Source organism: Molossus molossus, unplaced genomic scaffold (genome assembly GCF_014108415.1).
Source record: "Molossus molossus isolate mMolMol1 unplaced genomic scaffold, mMolMol1.p scaffold_m16_p_1, whole genome shotgun sequence".
Lineage (NCBI taxonomy): Eukaryota > Metazoa > Chordata > Mammalia > Chiroptera > Molossidae > Molossus > Molossus molossus.
In genome coordinates this window covers 220,360,045-220,377,578 of record NW_023425344.1, presented here as the reverse complement: position 1 = coordinate 220,377,578, position 17,534 = coordinate 220,360,045, and the positions used below count along the sequence as shown (strand labels likewise).

The 17,534-nt window shown below is 35.7% G+C and overlaps 1 protein-coding gene across 6 annotated transcripts in view; it reads right to left on the bottom strand.

The window, feature by feature from the left end:
• GPHN (gephyrin) overlaps positions 1–17,534 on the bottom strand; it is a 562,530-nt gene that overhangs the window by 543,628 nt on the left and 1,368 nt on the right. The window lies entirely within an intron of this gene.

Below are 17,534 nucleotides of genomic sequence, written 5' to 3'. Positions count from 1 at the left end.
CACTGTAAAAAGTTTTTTTTAATATCCAAAGACTAGGAAAAAGGTGGCATAGGAGACTTAAGTCTATCAGTCAGATGTGTAACCTTAAACCATTTAACTCTGTCTTAGTTTCTTTATCTACTAGAGAGGGTTAGTACAGTTAATCCTTAAAGCTCTTTCTACATCCAAATTTCAAACTACTATATAGACACTTAAGGCCTGAATGTAGCAAAAATAAGTTACATCTTGTAATTCTAATGGAAGAAAGTTAAAGACAGATAAGTGCATGCTGCTGTTTATCCTGAATTCCCAATATCTATATTTAAGCTCATGTACTTCAGCCTAGACATTCTGGTGCCACCCCTTCAGCAATCAAGAAACCTGACATCCAGATTACCTTTCCTTGCATTTCCAAGGATGGGTTGGTTATTCATTCTTCCAGGCTCTGCTCAAACACTATCTTATTTAAAATGCCATCCCTCCTACAGTCATTCAGTCAAAATTAATTGTTCCTTTCTCTGTACACCCACAGTATGTTGCTTGTACTTCCATTATAGTTCTTATTTCATTCTGTATTATAGTTACCTGCTTTCACATATGCAAGTAGGCCCTTTCCAAAGGAGGGATATACCCACTCTGCCAGCCAGATCAGCCAAATCACCTCTGGAAATTCAGTGAGTAACCACAGAGTAAGATTACCTTCATATCTGACTCTATGTTAATGAGGGCAAAGTGAAATAGTAGATGCTAAATGCTGTTGTCCCCTACTCAAATCAAGAAAAGATTACAATGAATATTCAAGATACTAAACTAATTCTAGTCCTTACATTAGCCTACTCTCCAGCAGAACAATGAAACAGCCAGATAGCTGAAGAAGTAAATTAGGCCTATAATGGGGAAACAAATTATTTTATGTTCATACATAGATGGTTAAGGAACAGGCAAGTGAATTACTTGAGGGTTATATATTCTGCATCACTTTTCTATTCCCTGACCACAAATGATTGGTCCAGCACACAGTTCTTCCTCAAAAATTTTAGAAATACAACTGCAAAAACAAGTCAGTCCTCTGAATGACTAAAATGGGAAGATACTAACACAGAAGCTGTCAGTAGCAGCTTTTTCCATTGTGGAAAAGCAGATAGGTGGTATGAGAAAATGAAGCTTACAGAGTGAAGATAAAGTCCTGAGAACCTTCAAAGTCCAGTATTCCTAGGGCCTAATCCCATACTTTGGTTTTGTGAGACAGACATCCCATTATTCTTATAATAAATTTCCCCTTTACTAAAGCTCATTCAATTTGAACTGTCACTTACGACGAAAACTATCTTGTGATAAACTGTTACTTTGATGATCCCCAATTAACCATGCTTCCTACTATTCCTAGTCTCTTCCCACAATAACTCTGTGGGCTGGGCCTGTGACTATTTTGACCAGTAGAATAATGGCAGAAGTGAAGCTGTACCAGTTTTAGGCCTAAACCTTAATTGGCCTGGCAGTTGCTGCTTCCTCTCTATCACAGTGTTTGCTCTTGGAATACTTCTTGGAACCCTGCCATCATATCATGAGGCTAATGAATCAGCCATGAGGAGAAACTCACATATGGGAGAACCAATACCCTGGACAACAGTCAAGCCCCCAGGTGACTGCAGCTACACTAGAATCCCAACCAATGCCACCTAAACCAAAGCCATTAAGATAATTCCTAGATATGTAAAAGATGTTAAGTTGTAATTTTCAGCCACTAAATGTTCCCCAGTGCATATGAAAGTTATGTTTACACTATACTATAGTATACTAAGTGTACAATAGCATTATATTAAAAAACAATGTACATAGACTAATTTAAAAACATATCTTAAAGTGGTGGTTTATAATGTAAATTTTAACTAATATAAAAGTTCACTTCATATACAGGTAACTTGAAATTATACTTTCCTAACATAGACTATGTCTTGGAGCACAGAATAGACAAATCTGGCCTACCATCTGTTTGTACAAATAAAATTTTATTGGAACACATTTCATTTACATGTTGTCTATGACTGCTGTCATGCCACAAGGACAGAGCTGAGTACCTGTGACAGAAATCATATTGCCCACAAAGCCTATCTGGCCCTTTACAGAAACAGTTTGGTAAACCCTGTCATACAGTACTTGGGAAAGTATTTTAATATATAGATGACTTAACATGTAAACCTACTTTACAGCCAATGCTTCAAACTTTTAAAAGTCGACACTATAAATATTTACAGGCATATCTAATTTTATTGCACTTTGCTTTACTGTGCTTCCCAGACATTGTGTTTTTTGTTGTTGTTTTTTTTTTTTACAAATTGAAGGGAAAACTACACCATCAAAAATATTACAACTCAAATGATGGCTAGCATCTTTTAGCAATAAGATATGTTTTTAAATTAGGGTATGTACATTGTTTTTTAATATAATGCTATTGCACACGTAGTATACTATAGTGTAGATATAACTTTCATATGCACTGGGGAACAAAAAAATTCATGTAACTCGGTTTACTGTGACATTCACTTCATTGCAGTGGTAAGGAACCAAACCCACATAAATCCAAGGTATGCCTACCATAGTTGTAGCCCAACACAATGGGAAGCATGTCAAATGGTACATACTTGCCGTAGACTAGATGTTTGGGTTCCCCCTCTCCAAAATTCATATGTTGAAACCTATTCTCCCAGTGTCATGGTGTTTGGAGTTGGGGCTTTGGGAGATGACAGTCATGAGGGCAAAGCCCCAGAGAATTCCCTCCTCTTTTCCACCATGTGAGGAGACAGAGAAAAGACAGCTGTCTACAGAAAATGGGCACTCAGTGGACAAGGAATCTGCTGGTACCTTAATCCTGAAGTTCCCAACCTCCAGAACTGTGAACAATAAATTTCTGTTGTTTATTAGCTACCCAGTATGGCACTTGTTATAGCAACCCAAATGGACTAAGACAATATTGAACTGGGCTGTACTGTTTTTTAACAAGTCAGGCTATAGTTATACTAATATATTAATCATTGACAGGAAAACAGCTGAGTAATAAAATCAGATCCACAACTATTTAGCTGCTTAAATATTCCTACTATAGGGGTAGGCGTATCTCCATTTCAAGTTCCTCACATATTAGATATGCCTCAGTTCTGAATTGCATAAAGAATCAGAAAAAAATGTTTCATTATGATACATAATTGACCATTTTAAAAATTAATGTTACTTCATAGATCCATCTGCAGAAGAATATTGGAAAATCCAAGTCCAGTATTAACTTAAGTCAATGATTCTCAAAATGATTCTGCCAAAAATGATCTAAGGTAGGCATTGGTATTCCCCATTTCACCGACAAAAAAACTGAAGCTTAGAGAAGTTAACTAACTCTAAAAACTTCACTTAAATATAAACTTAGGCAATCTAATCCAGAGCCCACCTACTATTCTGAGTACAGTAAGTCCTCCCTTAACATCATGGATAGGTTCTTGAAAACTGTGATGTTAATGAAATGACATGTAACAAAATCAATTTTACCATAGGCTAATTGATATAAGCAAAAGTTAAGTTTCTACATATTTCTGGTAACAAAAATATCACCAAACTTCAAAATAAAGACTCAAAAAACACTTCGAATATTAACCATTGAAACAAATGTGAGTTACATACACATATTTAAGAAAGATTAATAAAAAACAAGTAGATAATTATTTTCCAACCCGCTTCTTCCATTTTAGAGTCACGGGTGGCCGAAACCTGTCTAGGCAGCTCAGGGTGCAAGAAGGGAACCAACCCTGGGCAGAATACCACTACATACCAGTGTGCATCACACACACCCACACTCACTCAGACCAGGGCAGTTTAGACATACCAATTAACCTAATGTACCTGGAGTACCTGGAGAAAACCTACGCAGACATGGGGAGATCTGTAAACTCCATACAGAGAGGCCCAAACCTGGAATTGATTTTATTTCTTTCTCATCAATGTTATAATGAAACAATGTTAAACAAAACAATGTTATTGGAGAACCTGCTGTTCCTAGGTGAACCTAAAACATAATGTTGTTCAATAAAGGTATATGTCTTATTTTTATAATAGCTTTATTTTAAACATATAAATAATAGCAAAATAATCATAACTTTTTTGGAAAGAGTGCTAACTTTGCTTTCCAGATCTCTGGTATATTACCACAATCAAAATTTTAAAAGAAAAAGGTAATACCTCAAAATCACTATTAATCTTACAAGCCTGATTGTGTGAATCAGTTATTACATTATACACATGTAGTTTTTATTCTAAATCTGAAGCATTTTGCAATTTGAACTCTGTACCATGTGACATTGAATGCAATAAAATTGCACATATTATGCAGTGAAAGTAACAGCCATTTATTTCCATTCACATTTGGCATGAATGTTGGTGTCTTTTTCTAGCAATTTTTCCTTTTTGAAGGAAATTTCAGATCAATAATTTTGCTGTCATTAATAGATTGTAGATAACATAAATACAAGCAATAAGAGAATGGTAAACATGAGGTATGTTCTTGCGATTGGGATTAATAAGACTTGAGAGTTGAATGAGATTTTAGAGAGCACCTATTGCACTTTACTTTTTACAGATAACGATACCAAACTCCCACTAGAAAAATCTACAACAGAAATTGATCTACTGTTCTTTCCCCATATAGTAGTAACAGAATCAAGATTGGTCTTTCTAGTCTTTGCTATAATAGATTTTCTGAGTATGATAATAATATATTCAGTCAATATTTTATTTTATTTATTTTATTTTTGTGAATCCTCACTCAAGGATATTTTTCCATTTATTTTCAGATAGATTGAAAGGAAGGGACAGGGAGAGAGAGAGAGAAAAATATCATTGTGAAAGAGACACACTGATTGGTTGCTTCCTGCACAACCCTGACTGGGGCCAAGTGTGGAACGTGCAATCCAGGTATGAGCCCTTGATGGGAAATCGAACCCGTGACCCTTCATTCCGCGGGCTGACACTCTGACCCCTGAGCCAAACCAGCCAGGGCTCAGCCAACATTTTAATATAAAAAACAAAATAATAATAATAGCTGGTGACAGTGAGTGGGAGATAGATTTAGATAGACAGATATATTTGATTGATTTGATTTGAAAGAAACATTGATTTGTTTGTTCCCCGTATTTATGTATTTGTTGGTAGATTACTGTATGTGCCCTGACCAGGGATCACACCCAAAACCTTGACCTATTGAGAAAACGCTCTAACCAACTGTGTTATCTGGCGGGGGGGGGGGAGGTTCAAGGTAAATCCAAAATAAAAGAATTCATTTTCACAGTAGAGATAATTGTAGAAAAACATGATTTCTACAGCAAAAAGTTAAAAGAATAAAGATATTTCATAAACTTCCAAAAGATCACTTGCAGAGGGGAAAAAAAAATCACTATTTCCCAAAGAGGTGTTGAACAGAACTCTGGTGCATCTTGAAAAAGTACAGTGATACCTCGGTTCTCGAACGCCTTGACTTTCGACCAAATCGGTATTCGACCAGGAGATTCGAGAAACTTTTGTCTTGGAATCCGAACAAATATTTGGAACTCGAACTTCCGAGATGAGCCGAGTTGAGCCGAATGGTGTTCATTCGGCCCAGCGAGCCTTGCTTGCGTCATCAGTGTGAGTGCAGAGAGAGAGTCACGCTTTGTGGAGAGAGTCACGCTTTGTGGAGAGAGTCACGCTTTACACTGAATTTAACCCTTAGACATACTGTACACTTTTATTTCTTGTTGAGACTTATGTTTTTCTACATATTATATACAAATTAGGCCAGTAAATAGGCATTTTCTGGGGCTTGGAACGAATTAATCCAGTTTCCATTATTTCCTATTGGGTTTCATTGCTTCGGTTCTCGAACAATTTGGTTCTCGACCGTCCTCCTGGAACGAATTATGTTCGAGAACCGAGGTATCACTGTATTACATTATCAAAAAGTTTTGGAAACACTAAATAAAATTCAACAGGATTCACAATTTTATTACATCTTTAATATGCTTTAAGAGACTGTGAATCTCCAAAAGGAGGGATATATTATATAACTTTCCAAATTTATTAGACCATGTAAAAATCTCTTCCTACCTTACCTGCTATAACATCTCCCAGCGATGTGTTGCTAGCACAAAATTTGGGAAACATTGGGAGGGATCACTTGTAGGAAAAAAAGACTAAAGACCCATAGCTGATCATAAATTTAAAATAAAGCAACATAAAAGGGCCATTGTAAAGACTAGTAAAATCTTACTCTCTATTACATGTATACTACTGTTCTAAAATGTTCTTAGATAATCATTCCTATGTAAAGTATGAAAAAGTATAAGTCACTGTAAATGATCCTGTTAATATTAGATGACCCTGGGTTTAATCAACTAATTCTCACACCTTAACTTGTTCCAGTTTTAATATAAAACTATCTGCCAAAGGCCCATTTTCATGGAAGAAGCAACAGAAAAAAGAAATGGGGCAGATATAATAACGTATATATTTAGGGCAAAAAGAAGAAAGCAAAAAGGCCTCACAACTTCAGGGAACCTCTAAGCAAGAGTTGTCTGCTCAGCACCCTTTCCCTCCTCTAGTGGCAGAAACTCTTCTTTTGAAGACCACCTTTTCCCCTATCTTATTCTGGTGACACTGCATACTTAGTGTCCCACTCCCACGATAGCCATGTGATAAAGAACTGGTCAAAGTCCTCACTCTTCTGGTCACAATGATTGACCCAAAGATGGATATGTGAGCCAAGTCAGATGAAGGAGCATCCTGGAATTTTATATACAAATGCCATGAGAAAGAAAATCTTTCCTGTGGACTCACTGGTTGGGACAGGGAAAGCCTGAAATTGTCTATTATATCTTCTTATCTGCCCCTCTCCCTCAATTCTGGCTACATAAAGGAAGCCGGCTGAAAATCAAAGCACTGAAATGTAAAACAAGAGTCTATCATCACATTAATTACCTGATCACACTGTTTGAGTTCCTAAAGTCAGATACTACTCTATACTCTGTGGCTATGTAAATTAGTAAATTCCCTTTTTCGCTTAAATTAATTTTGAACTGGATATCTGTCATTTCCAATAAAAAGGTCCTGATCCACGTATATAACTAATTCCAAAAAGAGATATATCTCAAAACAACTTATAAGATTAAAAAGATAATACCAAATAAAGGTGAGAATATTAGTTACAATTAGTACATCCTTTGTCGAAGGCAGGTTTGTAATTTCTACCAAAATGTTTTAGATTCTTATACCACTGACCCAAAAATATATGTATTATAATTAACCTTGACTTTTTAAAAAACTCAAAATACACACTGATAAATGTACGATAGTATTATCTACATTTGTCACAATAAAAAATTAGAAACCTCAATGTCCATCAATTGAGGATTGAATGAATCATAACCTATAAAGCAATTATAATAGAGCCATTAAAAAGCAAGATGATGTATATCTACATGAGTTAATTGTTAAATGTCAAGGAGTATAATGTAGTGGTTAAGAGCTTACACTCTAGGAACAGTCTACATGGCCTCTTATCTCAGTAATGTAACAAATTACTTAATCTTTACTACAACTTCAACTATAAAATGGTGATACCAGTATGAGGATTAAATGAATTAACAGAATCTATAATAGACTCTAGAGAAGTATTTTATACTCGGGAAGCTCTCAATAAGGTTAACTATTATTTTCACTGATGTGAAAAGATGTCCAGGATATGCTGGAGAGAGAGGGAGGTGCAGAATACAACGTTATGTTTGAGCAAAGATCACAAACTCAAATGCCTATGGGGTGAGGCAGATGAATATATTTAGGTTAAGAAGAAATTGTGGAAAACTGAACAATACAGGCCCTTATCTCAAGGGGACAACCACTCAAACCAACTACTGTCATGTGAGAAAGAGGTTGCAGTGTTGCTGAATCTTAAAAAGTTAAAAATATTGATTTGTATGAAATATATATTTTTTAAATATTAGAAAGACACTTTTTAATAAAAATATAATATGGGCCTAATGAAACATGTTTATTGGTCAGTTACGGCCAGGGTCTGCCAATTTGCAAGCTCTGATCTAATGTCTGATTCCATATGTGCATATTCAAATATATACTTGTATACAGAAGAATAAACAAAAACTAAAACCTTAAAAGTGGTTAACCCTAGAGAGACTGGGGAAGTAAGGTGGTAGGGCTTAATTTCACTCTTTACCTTTCTGTATTGTTACATTTTTTTACAATGCAAAAATACACTCTCATAAGTTTCTAAAACTAATTAAAAATATGAGTTAAGAATTTAAGAGCTTTTCCACTTGCAACTGAATTCAAATGTAACTCCTATTATATGGATATTAATTTTATCAAAGTATAATTTTAAAAGTTTGCATTAAAATCAAAACGTTCACAGTATTAACTCTTAAGTGGAAAGGGAAAGGTCAACACTTAAATGATTCATCTATTTTTATGTCAGAAAATAATATTTATTCAATTTCTTGTTTCTAAGATATCCAAAAATTAACCTGAATTAGACTTTAAAGATTGTTTATTTCAAGTGTACTTTTTTCTTAATGTTCTTTTTTAAAAAGAACTTAACAGTACATAGATAATCAAAGAAAACATTTCATTTCTTCTTAGCACTCATACTGTACTTGCTCTCTTCCTTTCAAAGTCTCTGCATTTTTATTAACATTTTCAGCATCAGGCAGATCCAATTAACCACGATCCTAAAATCTCAAAGTACAAAGAAATAAGTAAATTAATAAGTAATAACCCATTTATTCTCTGATGCCCTCAACCTAAAAGTGAAAATATGTATTCTTTAGACCTCACTTCTAGTCTAATTGAACATGATATCATATATAATTCTTAGCAAAGTTGTTTATGTGCTTCCCAAGGCTATAGCAGATTATAAACTGGGAGTAGAAGGGCAAGTATATAAAGTCATAACTGAAAAGAACCATACTACCATACTCCATAATAACAGATATTCAGAACAGAAATACAGAAATTAATTGCTGAGAGTACAGTCAGATCTGTGCTTGAATTCTGGCACTGCCTCTGGTGTAATCTTGAGCAAGTTACTTGTCTACTTCTCTGGCAGTATAAGAGGAAGGACTGAAAAACATATGCAAAGTGATGAGAACAAACAGAACATATTTATATCATATATATAGGCCCAATACATGTCAGCTATAATTAGTTAAACCTGACTGAAAAAAATAATTATATTATGTTCATTCAATATTTTCTATCTTAGAAAGCAGGAAATGTGTATGGTTTAAAAATTTGTTGTCAAAAGTGGCTTGAAAAAGGAGGACATCTGTAATATTTTCAACAATAAAGATTTTTTTAAAGTGGCTTAAAAACAATTTTGGTGCTTGTACTTACCTATATCAAAAATAACATTTAGAAGCACTTTATTCCTTGAAATGCCACATAGATTAAGCATGAATGTGTCAATATCCAACTTGAATAAATACCATGTTCTTGTTAGTGCTAAAATATAAGCTCCAAGAAGATAAGGTCTTGCATCTGTCTTATTCACTACTGTATCCCTCACTTGGGCACAGAACCTGGCATATAGTAGGTGCTGAATATTAAATACATTATTTCCTTTAATCCTCACATTAACCCTATAAGGTGAGCATAGTTAGTTACCCCGTTCAAAACTAAGGCAACAGGTAAATTGTGATTGTTTTGAAAGTGATAGAAGATGTGGTAATTTTTTACTCCTATTTTATGATGTTTTGCTATTTTGATCATCAGAGTTAACTTTCAAAATAAATAAGAGCATTTTTAGTATTTCTTTTATATATAATTTTAAATTTTCATATTTTAAGATGACATCTTTATAAATTACTTCAAAATTACACTAAATTAATCCTCATACTGATTATGACCATCAACTAAGAGGCACTATATTAAATTTGATACTATAAAATGTCTCAAATGCACATTATTAATATTATGCTTTTGCCAGTTATATTTTTTATTAAATCTTTTCTATGCAACTACTTCATTAATAGATGCCATGAGGAGCCCTGGCCAGTTTGGCTCAGTGGTTAGAGTGTTGCCCACAGACCAGAGCGTCCCGGATTTGGTTCCTGCTAAGGGCACGTACCTTGGTTGCAGTTTGTCCCCACCTCAGTTGCAGTTGTCCCTACCCTGGTTGAGGACCTGTGTGGGTGGCAACCAGTCGATGTGTCTCTCTCTCACATCGATGTTTCTCTCTCTCTTCCCCCCTCTCTCCCTCCCACTCTATCTGAAGATAAATAAAAAAAAATGTCCTCGGGTGAGGATTAAAAAAAACAAGTTTTGCCCTGGCCAGTTTTGCTTAGCGGTTAGAGCGTCGGCCTGCGGACCGCAGAGACCCGGGTCCGGTTCCCGCTAAGGGCACATACTTCGGTTGCAGTTTGTCCCCGGCCCTGGTTGGTCGTGCGGGTGGCAGCCACTCGATGTGTCCCTTCACATCGATGTTTCTCTCTCTCTCTCTCCCTTCCACTCTATCTGTACAAAAAATGGAAAAATGTCCTCGGGTGAGGATTAAAAAAAAAAAAAAAAAGTTTTAATAGGTACTATAACGAAAGGGCACAAAAGACGTAAAGAACAGATCACCTATTCGAAGAACTTTAAAATCTATTTTGAATAAGATGTTTATACATTAAGCTCTTAGCAAATTGCACCAAAGAAACATACAAAGAGGAAAAAAAGTAAGATTAGATTACTGAACATATACTCCAAGTTAGACATACATGGTGGGTATTTTCACCTACATTATCTCAGTTACTTCTTAAAACTCTGTAAAATAAGTATTGCCATCTTCATTTTGGAGAAGGAAAATGAAATTCAGAGAGGTTAAGTGACTTCCCACTATGAAGGGCAAACCAGAGTCTGAAATCCAAATCTGTTTTGACTCTGAAGTCCTTTAAAAACAACAACAACAACAACAAAAACTACACCTTGCAGCCTCCTTTAATTACAGATTAAAGGCAACAATTTACAAACAAAGAAAGACACCATTATAGAGAGCAAGTCCTAGGAAAGATTTTGTTGAGGAAGTGAGGCTTGAGCTGAATTTTAAATTGTAAGAGTGATACTGGTAACAAAAAAATGATTAACACCACAAACATTTCTAAATTGAAAAAAATCTAAATACTTTTCCTTCAATTTATACTGATCTCTGAAATTTTTATCTTTTCTACTATTTCTTAAGTCTCTTGCATTTTTACGTATAATTAACCTCTCCCCCATAATAATTCCCACTGTAAAGACAAAAGAAAAAGAAATAAGCCTGATATTTTCTATTTCTCTTTCCAGGTGGTCAAGATGCTAAAGGATAGAAATACATATTGTCTCAGAGCTTCAAGTGATCTCAGAGAATGATCCCATCATGTTAGTGGTAACAAAAGATGAGAGAGAGTTAAGTAATACTGTTCAAGGTTATAAAAAGTTTACTGGCCAGACTAGCATTAGAAAATGAGTCTTCTAGTATTACCTGACCCGTCTTCCTTAAATGTCTTGTTGCCAAAGTACCAAAAACAAAAGAATGATGAAATCTGGAGTTATGTAATGGGCTCACTTTAAATTCTCTGAAGTTTCAGATTTTATCTTAAGAGCTCATGTGAATTCTATACTCTGTGCCTAATATACTCATTCTTATCTAATATTAAAGTTTAAATTACACAGTCTCAAGTAAAATAGATGCTGCAAGAATTATTATATTTAATTTTATTAACCAATGTCACCCCAATAAGGTTAATTAAAAAATAATAAAATTTGAAAAGAATTATTATGTTTGTTCCCACAGTTTAGATTGTAAGGCTGAGAATTTTTTTTTTTTTTTTTATCCTCACCCGAGGACATTTTTCCATTTTTTAAAGTACAACCGAGATACGGGCCCTTAGCGGGAACCGAACCCGGGTCTCTCAGGACCGCAGGCCAACGCTCTAACCACTGAACCAAACTGGCCAGGGCAAGGCTGAGAATCTTTAGAATATCCTTTAATACAATGTCATGTACCCCAATTTGAGAAGGCACAAATTGTGTAATGCTCCTTTCACCAGTCTTATTTCCTTGCTCCTTTATTTTTCAAATTAGTAAATTTTTTAAAGCACAGTAAATTTAATCCCATTCTTTCAAAATGTCTAGTTACTGGCAAAACTACTGTAAAAGTTATTGGGGTTGTTTATTTACAAAAGTTTCAATAAGTTCTACTTACTTAGTTAAAATTAATTAATTAAATACAAATTCACTTATGAACTCACTAAACAACTTGGGCAGAACATCTAAGTGACAATACTTAATTAGACATTTGCTTTTTGGGAAGTCATTCAAAAATCAAGTAGGAATTGCATGCTATTCATATTAACTACAATCCCAATTACTTTTAAGCAGTTTAAATAAACTTTTCTTCATCCTAATTTATCTTCTCTTCCCAGATGTGAAAGAAGAAATCCTTGTGGTATCATTACTTTATTTTTTAGTATTTTTTTTAACACCTCAAATTCCAAATATGCTTTGCTGTTCTTCAATCCTATTTCTAGGAACAAAGTACAGATTTTACCTGTTTTACTCACTGTTTCAAAAAAGCACCCTATTCAACTTAATTGGGAATCTATCACCTATAAGAGTAAAAACAGACTCATACATCATTTCCTCCTCAATAACATATTGCCGATTCTCCACCATATACCTCAGTTAAAGTGAAATAGTCATGTCATATTTTTTTTTTTTTTTGCATTTTTTTTTTTTTTTTTTTGGTGGTACGTGCCCCTAGTGGTAACCGAACCCGGGACTCTCCGGTCCGCAAGCTGATGCTCAACCACTGAGCCAAACAGGCCAGGGCTCATGTCATATTTTTAATATAACTAAAACTCTTAATATGTAACAACCTATATACTAATCGCTTATAAAGTCTTAGGCCAGTGATGAATAATATTAAGTATATTCATTAGAAGTTAATTTAATGATTTTCTACTAAAATTTTAATTCTCTAATATATTGCTTCCAACCAAAAATTCATAAAAGAACAACCTATTTTAAAATAGGCTTCATTTTAACAAAAGTCTTATAGATCAATGTTGGTATGTCTGCCAGAATGCACAATTCCATTTGGTAGGATTTAGGTTTTGTTTACAGTAGTAATTTGGCTACTTAAAAACAAAGATATATTTAGATATCCTCATCAATCAATGGGCTTTTGAGAATATAATACTGACAGTTATAATGCACAAGGATAAGCTTGAGGAATGCAATAAAATAAGTGCTTGAACAATTCCAGAGTTACATGATTATCATCTCCTTGGCTTGGAATTTGTTTAACATTTTGAATACTTAAATACTACCTGCATGTAACTAATATTTTAGGTGTTCTGGTTTACAATTAGTTTTTTATATTTATTATCTAGTCATATCTTGTTCTAATACCTCTTACTGACTACAAATCTACAGCTTAGTACAATAAAAATATATATTACTAGAGCAAAAGTATGAGTTTTTAAAATGCCCTTTGTTAAATATTTATATCATTTCTCATCCATGCCACTATTAGTGAAAATTTAGGTAATGAATTATCATCTTTAGCTAAGTGCTCTGGTACTGAACATTAGCAGTGACAAGCTAATCCAATATTAAATACACAATGGAACATAATCTATCTCATTCTATATTATCCATACAAGTATTCATTATTTTCTTCCTGCCTGGGAGAAACTTTCATAGTGGTACAACTAGTGTGCTCCCTTGATAAACAGCTTCGTTAGAAATTTTTTAAAGTAGGTGAAAAGTGACACATTCAAAATATAGTTACCCTGCTATGTAATTGTTAAGACCCACTGCAAGTATAATTACTACTAAAGCTATAAAAAACAAACAAAAACCCCACATCTGCCCCACATTTTCTTTCTAGTTTCAAAACAGCAGATACTTGTTTGCCTCATTTTATTCATCATCATATAATCTTTTTTCTGTTGTAAGTAGCAATAGAAGTAGAGAGCATTAGAAACAGATACATTAAAAACTAGATCTTAGATCACCAAAGACCTGTATGTAACACTTCATTTATAGCAAATCATCATAAGATATTTACTGACAAAGATATTGTTCCTAGATACAGACAATAATATTCAACATAAAATCTTTCCATGATAACCTATTTTATATATAAAAATATTCCCAATTTTCCTGATAAAAATTAATTAGTATAGCTAAAATATCCGTGTTATATTATCATAATCTGATTTCCAAGCCCTAATCAATTCAAGATATCAAGTAAAAGAGAAATGCCCTTACTAAATATTTTCCTTCCTATCACTATTCTTTCAAAATTCTAATAGTTAATTCATTTGATGATAAGTTTCAATAGATTGCATACTATTAATTGCCAAATTCATAGCTGAGCTGAAGATTACAAAAACATTTAGAAGATGAATGTTTCAAAGTATATTATCTTGCAACAGAAAATAAAAAAATGTCACAAAGAATTCAATTAAAGACTTAGAAATGACAATACAGTTTCACAAAAATACTACCACATTGTAAAATGTGTGCATGGATAGACAATACTTTCCACTACCTCTGTAAAACAGATTTAGGAAAAATACTTAATATCCCTATTATGAAGATACAGAGGATATTTTATAAAACGAGTCCTTTGCCTTTAAAGAGAGCTGCAAATTAAAACCCATAAAATCACAGTTTTAAGTGTGGCCTCTTAACTCAACCTTCTTAAGTATAAAATCATGGTACTTAAGTTCAGTAAAGAATAATTTCACATAGTAGAAGTGCAACCCTTGAAGTTCTACAAGATACAAAATTGCACAACATAGCTTTATTTTTATAGTTGTTTTTCATAAAATCATATGGAATATCAAGAACATAAATATTAAGCTGTTTGTAATAAAATCCACTACCTGCAAACTGAGGGCTGGTGCTCTTTCATCTAATTCTTCTCCCTGTTTTCAGGCTCCATCATAGTACACAATATTTATATCAATGGCTTTTCAAGTAAAAACCTCAGTTATTTCTGACTTCAGATATCCATTTTATCATCAAATCCTATGCCCTGTTACCACTTCTCCCAAATCTGCAACTTTCTCTTCATTCTTTCAGCTACATCCTTATTCCTTACCCTAGACTTTTCCCTTATACTACTGCACCTCATTCTCATGAGACAGCTTCTCCAGACCATCTTTAATTACACTGGCCAAATTCTCTTCTCTCCTTGACATTTTGCCTATGCCACATACCTATCCCACCTGGGCTTCTCAAGGCTTTTGTATTATATTTTTATTCTGCTCAAGAGCCTCATCCTCACCAACATTTTCTTTTAATTTTTTTTTTTTTATTGATTTGAGAGAGAGAGAGGTCGAGGCAGATGGAGGGAGGGAAGGAGAGGAGGGGGTAAGGGAGTGGGAGAGGGAGGGAGGGAGGGGAGGGAGAGGGAGAGGGAGAGGGAGAGGGAGAGGGAGAGGGAGGGAGAGAGAGAGAGAGAGAGAGAGAGAAATTTGTTGTTCCACTTATTTATGCATTCATTGGTTGACTCCTGATTGTGCCCTGAAGGGAGATCTAAGGGAAACTCCTGAATAGGAGGATGCTCTAATCAACTGAGCTACCCAGCCAGGGCAACATTTTCATTCATAAGGTTGTCACTGACTTCCAACTACCTTTAAAATGTCAGTTTCTGGTAAATTTACTAAATTCTGCCTTCAGGTAATGACATTTGTTCAGAATCCATCTGAATATGGACTTCCTTTTACATTTAGCTCTCAAATGCACAGGTAATTTATTTAGACAATTTTAGCAAAATAATTACATAGTTTCTTTAGTTGTTTGCCTATCAGTCTTATCCCTATTTGGACTGTAGGGATACACATAAGGGCTGTCTCTTTCAAAGCATTTTGTACAACTATGTCACTTGACCCAAGTAAGATGATTCGCTAAATAAAACTACTAGGGAAAGCTTAAATAAACACACAAAAAAAGTTTTTTAATCTCTGTGGTTTAATTTTAAAACATCTATGATCTTTCATTTCCATGGTCAGTTGACATATTTGGTTTTTATAAGCTTCATTCTTACTACTCCACTAGTTTTTAAAACATGGCTAGAATTTAAAATACAAGTTGAGGGTTGAAATAGGGTATACACTTTTATACCCCATGATTAGATTCTTTGAAAATCAGCAATGTCAACTCTAACAGTTCTGAGGTATAATTGAATCTTTGCATAAGGCAACAGTTTCAGCATAAAAAAAAAAAAAAAAAAAAAAAAAAAGGACAGCACAGCTCATCTTCTGATTTGGGGGGATCCCTTCCCAGCAATACGTTTAGACTAGCTTCTCTATCCAAGAGGCTTTCTATTAGAAAAATTCAATAAATCACCATTAACATCTAGAAAGAAAACCTGGAAAAGGCAATCCATTTACTTAAAAGAGTGTAAGGAGTGTCATGGGTATCTCCTTTTCATAGAACTCAGCAAACAAATAAAGCTTTGCACTCAGTATCTACCGACAGAATTTTTTCTACCTAATAATAAAATCAAGTCTCATTCAGTTTAGTCCCTTCTCGAGCACCGTCTCACCTGTCAGAATTTGACAAGGGGAAAAAAATTAAAAAGAATTGGGGGGGTGGGGAACACTAGGATTCCCGTCTACATCACTTCTTTTTCCAAAATCACAACAGTAAATCTTGGATTTCCTTCTCTCCGAACTAAACCCTCAGATTCTAAATATAGTTCTTTAACACCCCCCCACCCTCGGCGCCACTCAATTACACGTAAGCCCTGCCAACTACAAAAACACAGCAGAAACCCCTACAAATTGGCTTGCTATTCATCTCGGAAGTCATGCCCTGCAGCAACTGTCTATCGCCGAACTGAGGGATATTACCTAAATACAACGCAACGGAATCAGACATGCAGGGCACACACGGGCTCCGCGAGGGAGGGAAACGCGACCCGGGAGAAGTGTGCTCCTCACCAGCCTCGGGACCCAGGCGGGGGGGGAGTGGGATGTCCCAGAAGGAACAGAGGAGCCCAAGTGGAGGAATCCTCCCTCCAGTGAAAGGGCTGGATCCCCAGCCGCAGGCTCAGCCAGTCCCTAGAGAAACGAAGGGGCGGGCAGAAGGCCCTTAGCTCGGAAAGGCGAATGCAGACACTTTCGGAGGTGCGGGTGCAAGCCGATCCCCCACCTCTCGGGGGAGACTAAGGATGTCCCATGGGTGTCTGAGGGGATACCCGGCTCACTAGGGGCAGCCCGAGGCTGAGCAGAGTTCCGCCTGAGGATCCTCCAAGTCGGGTCCGGCCCGTGCCCCCCGGCAAGCACAGCCGGAGCGGCTCGGGGCACCCGAGTGGGGGAGGGGGAGGCCGGCGAGGGGGTGGGAATGGGATTCCCCCTCTCTCGGACCGGCATTAGCGGAGAAGTGGCGGGCCAGCCGAGAGCGGCGTGCTTCGGGCTGCGGAGCCGGGATCCCGCCGCCTGCACCGGCCACCAGGAGCCCCGCAGCGCCCGCCGCACCGGTCCCTCGGT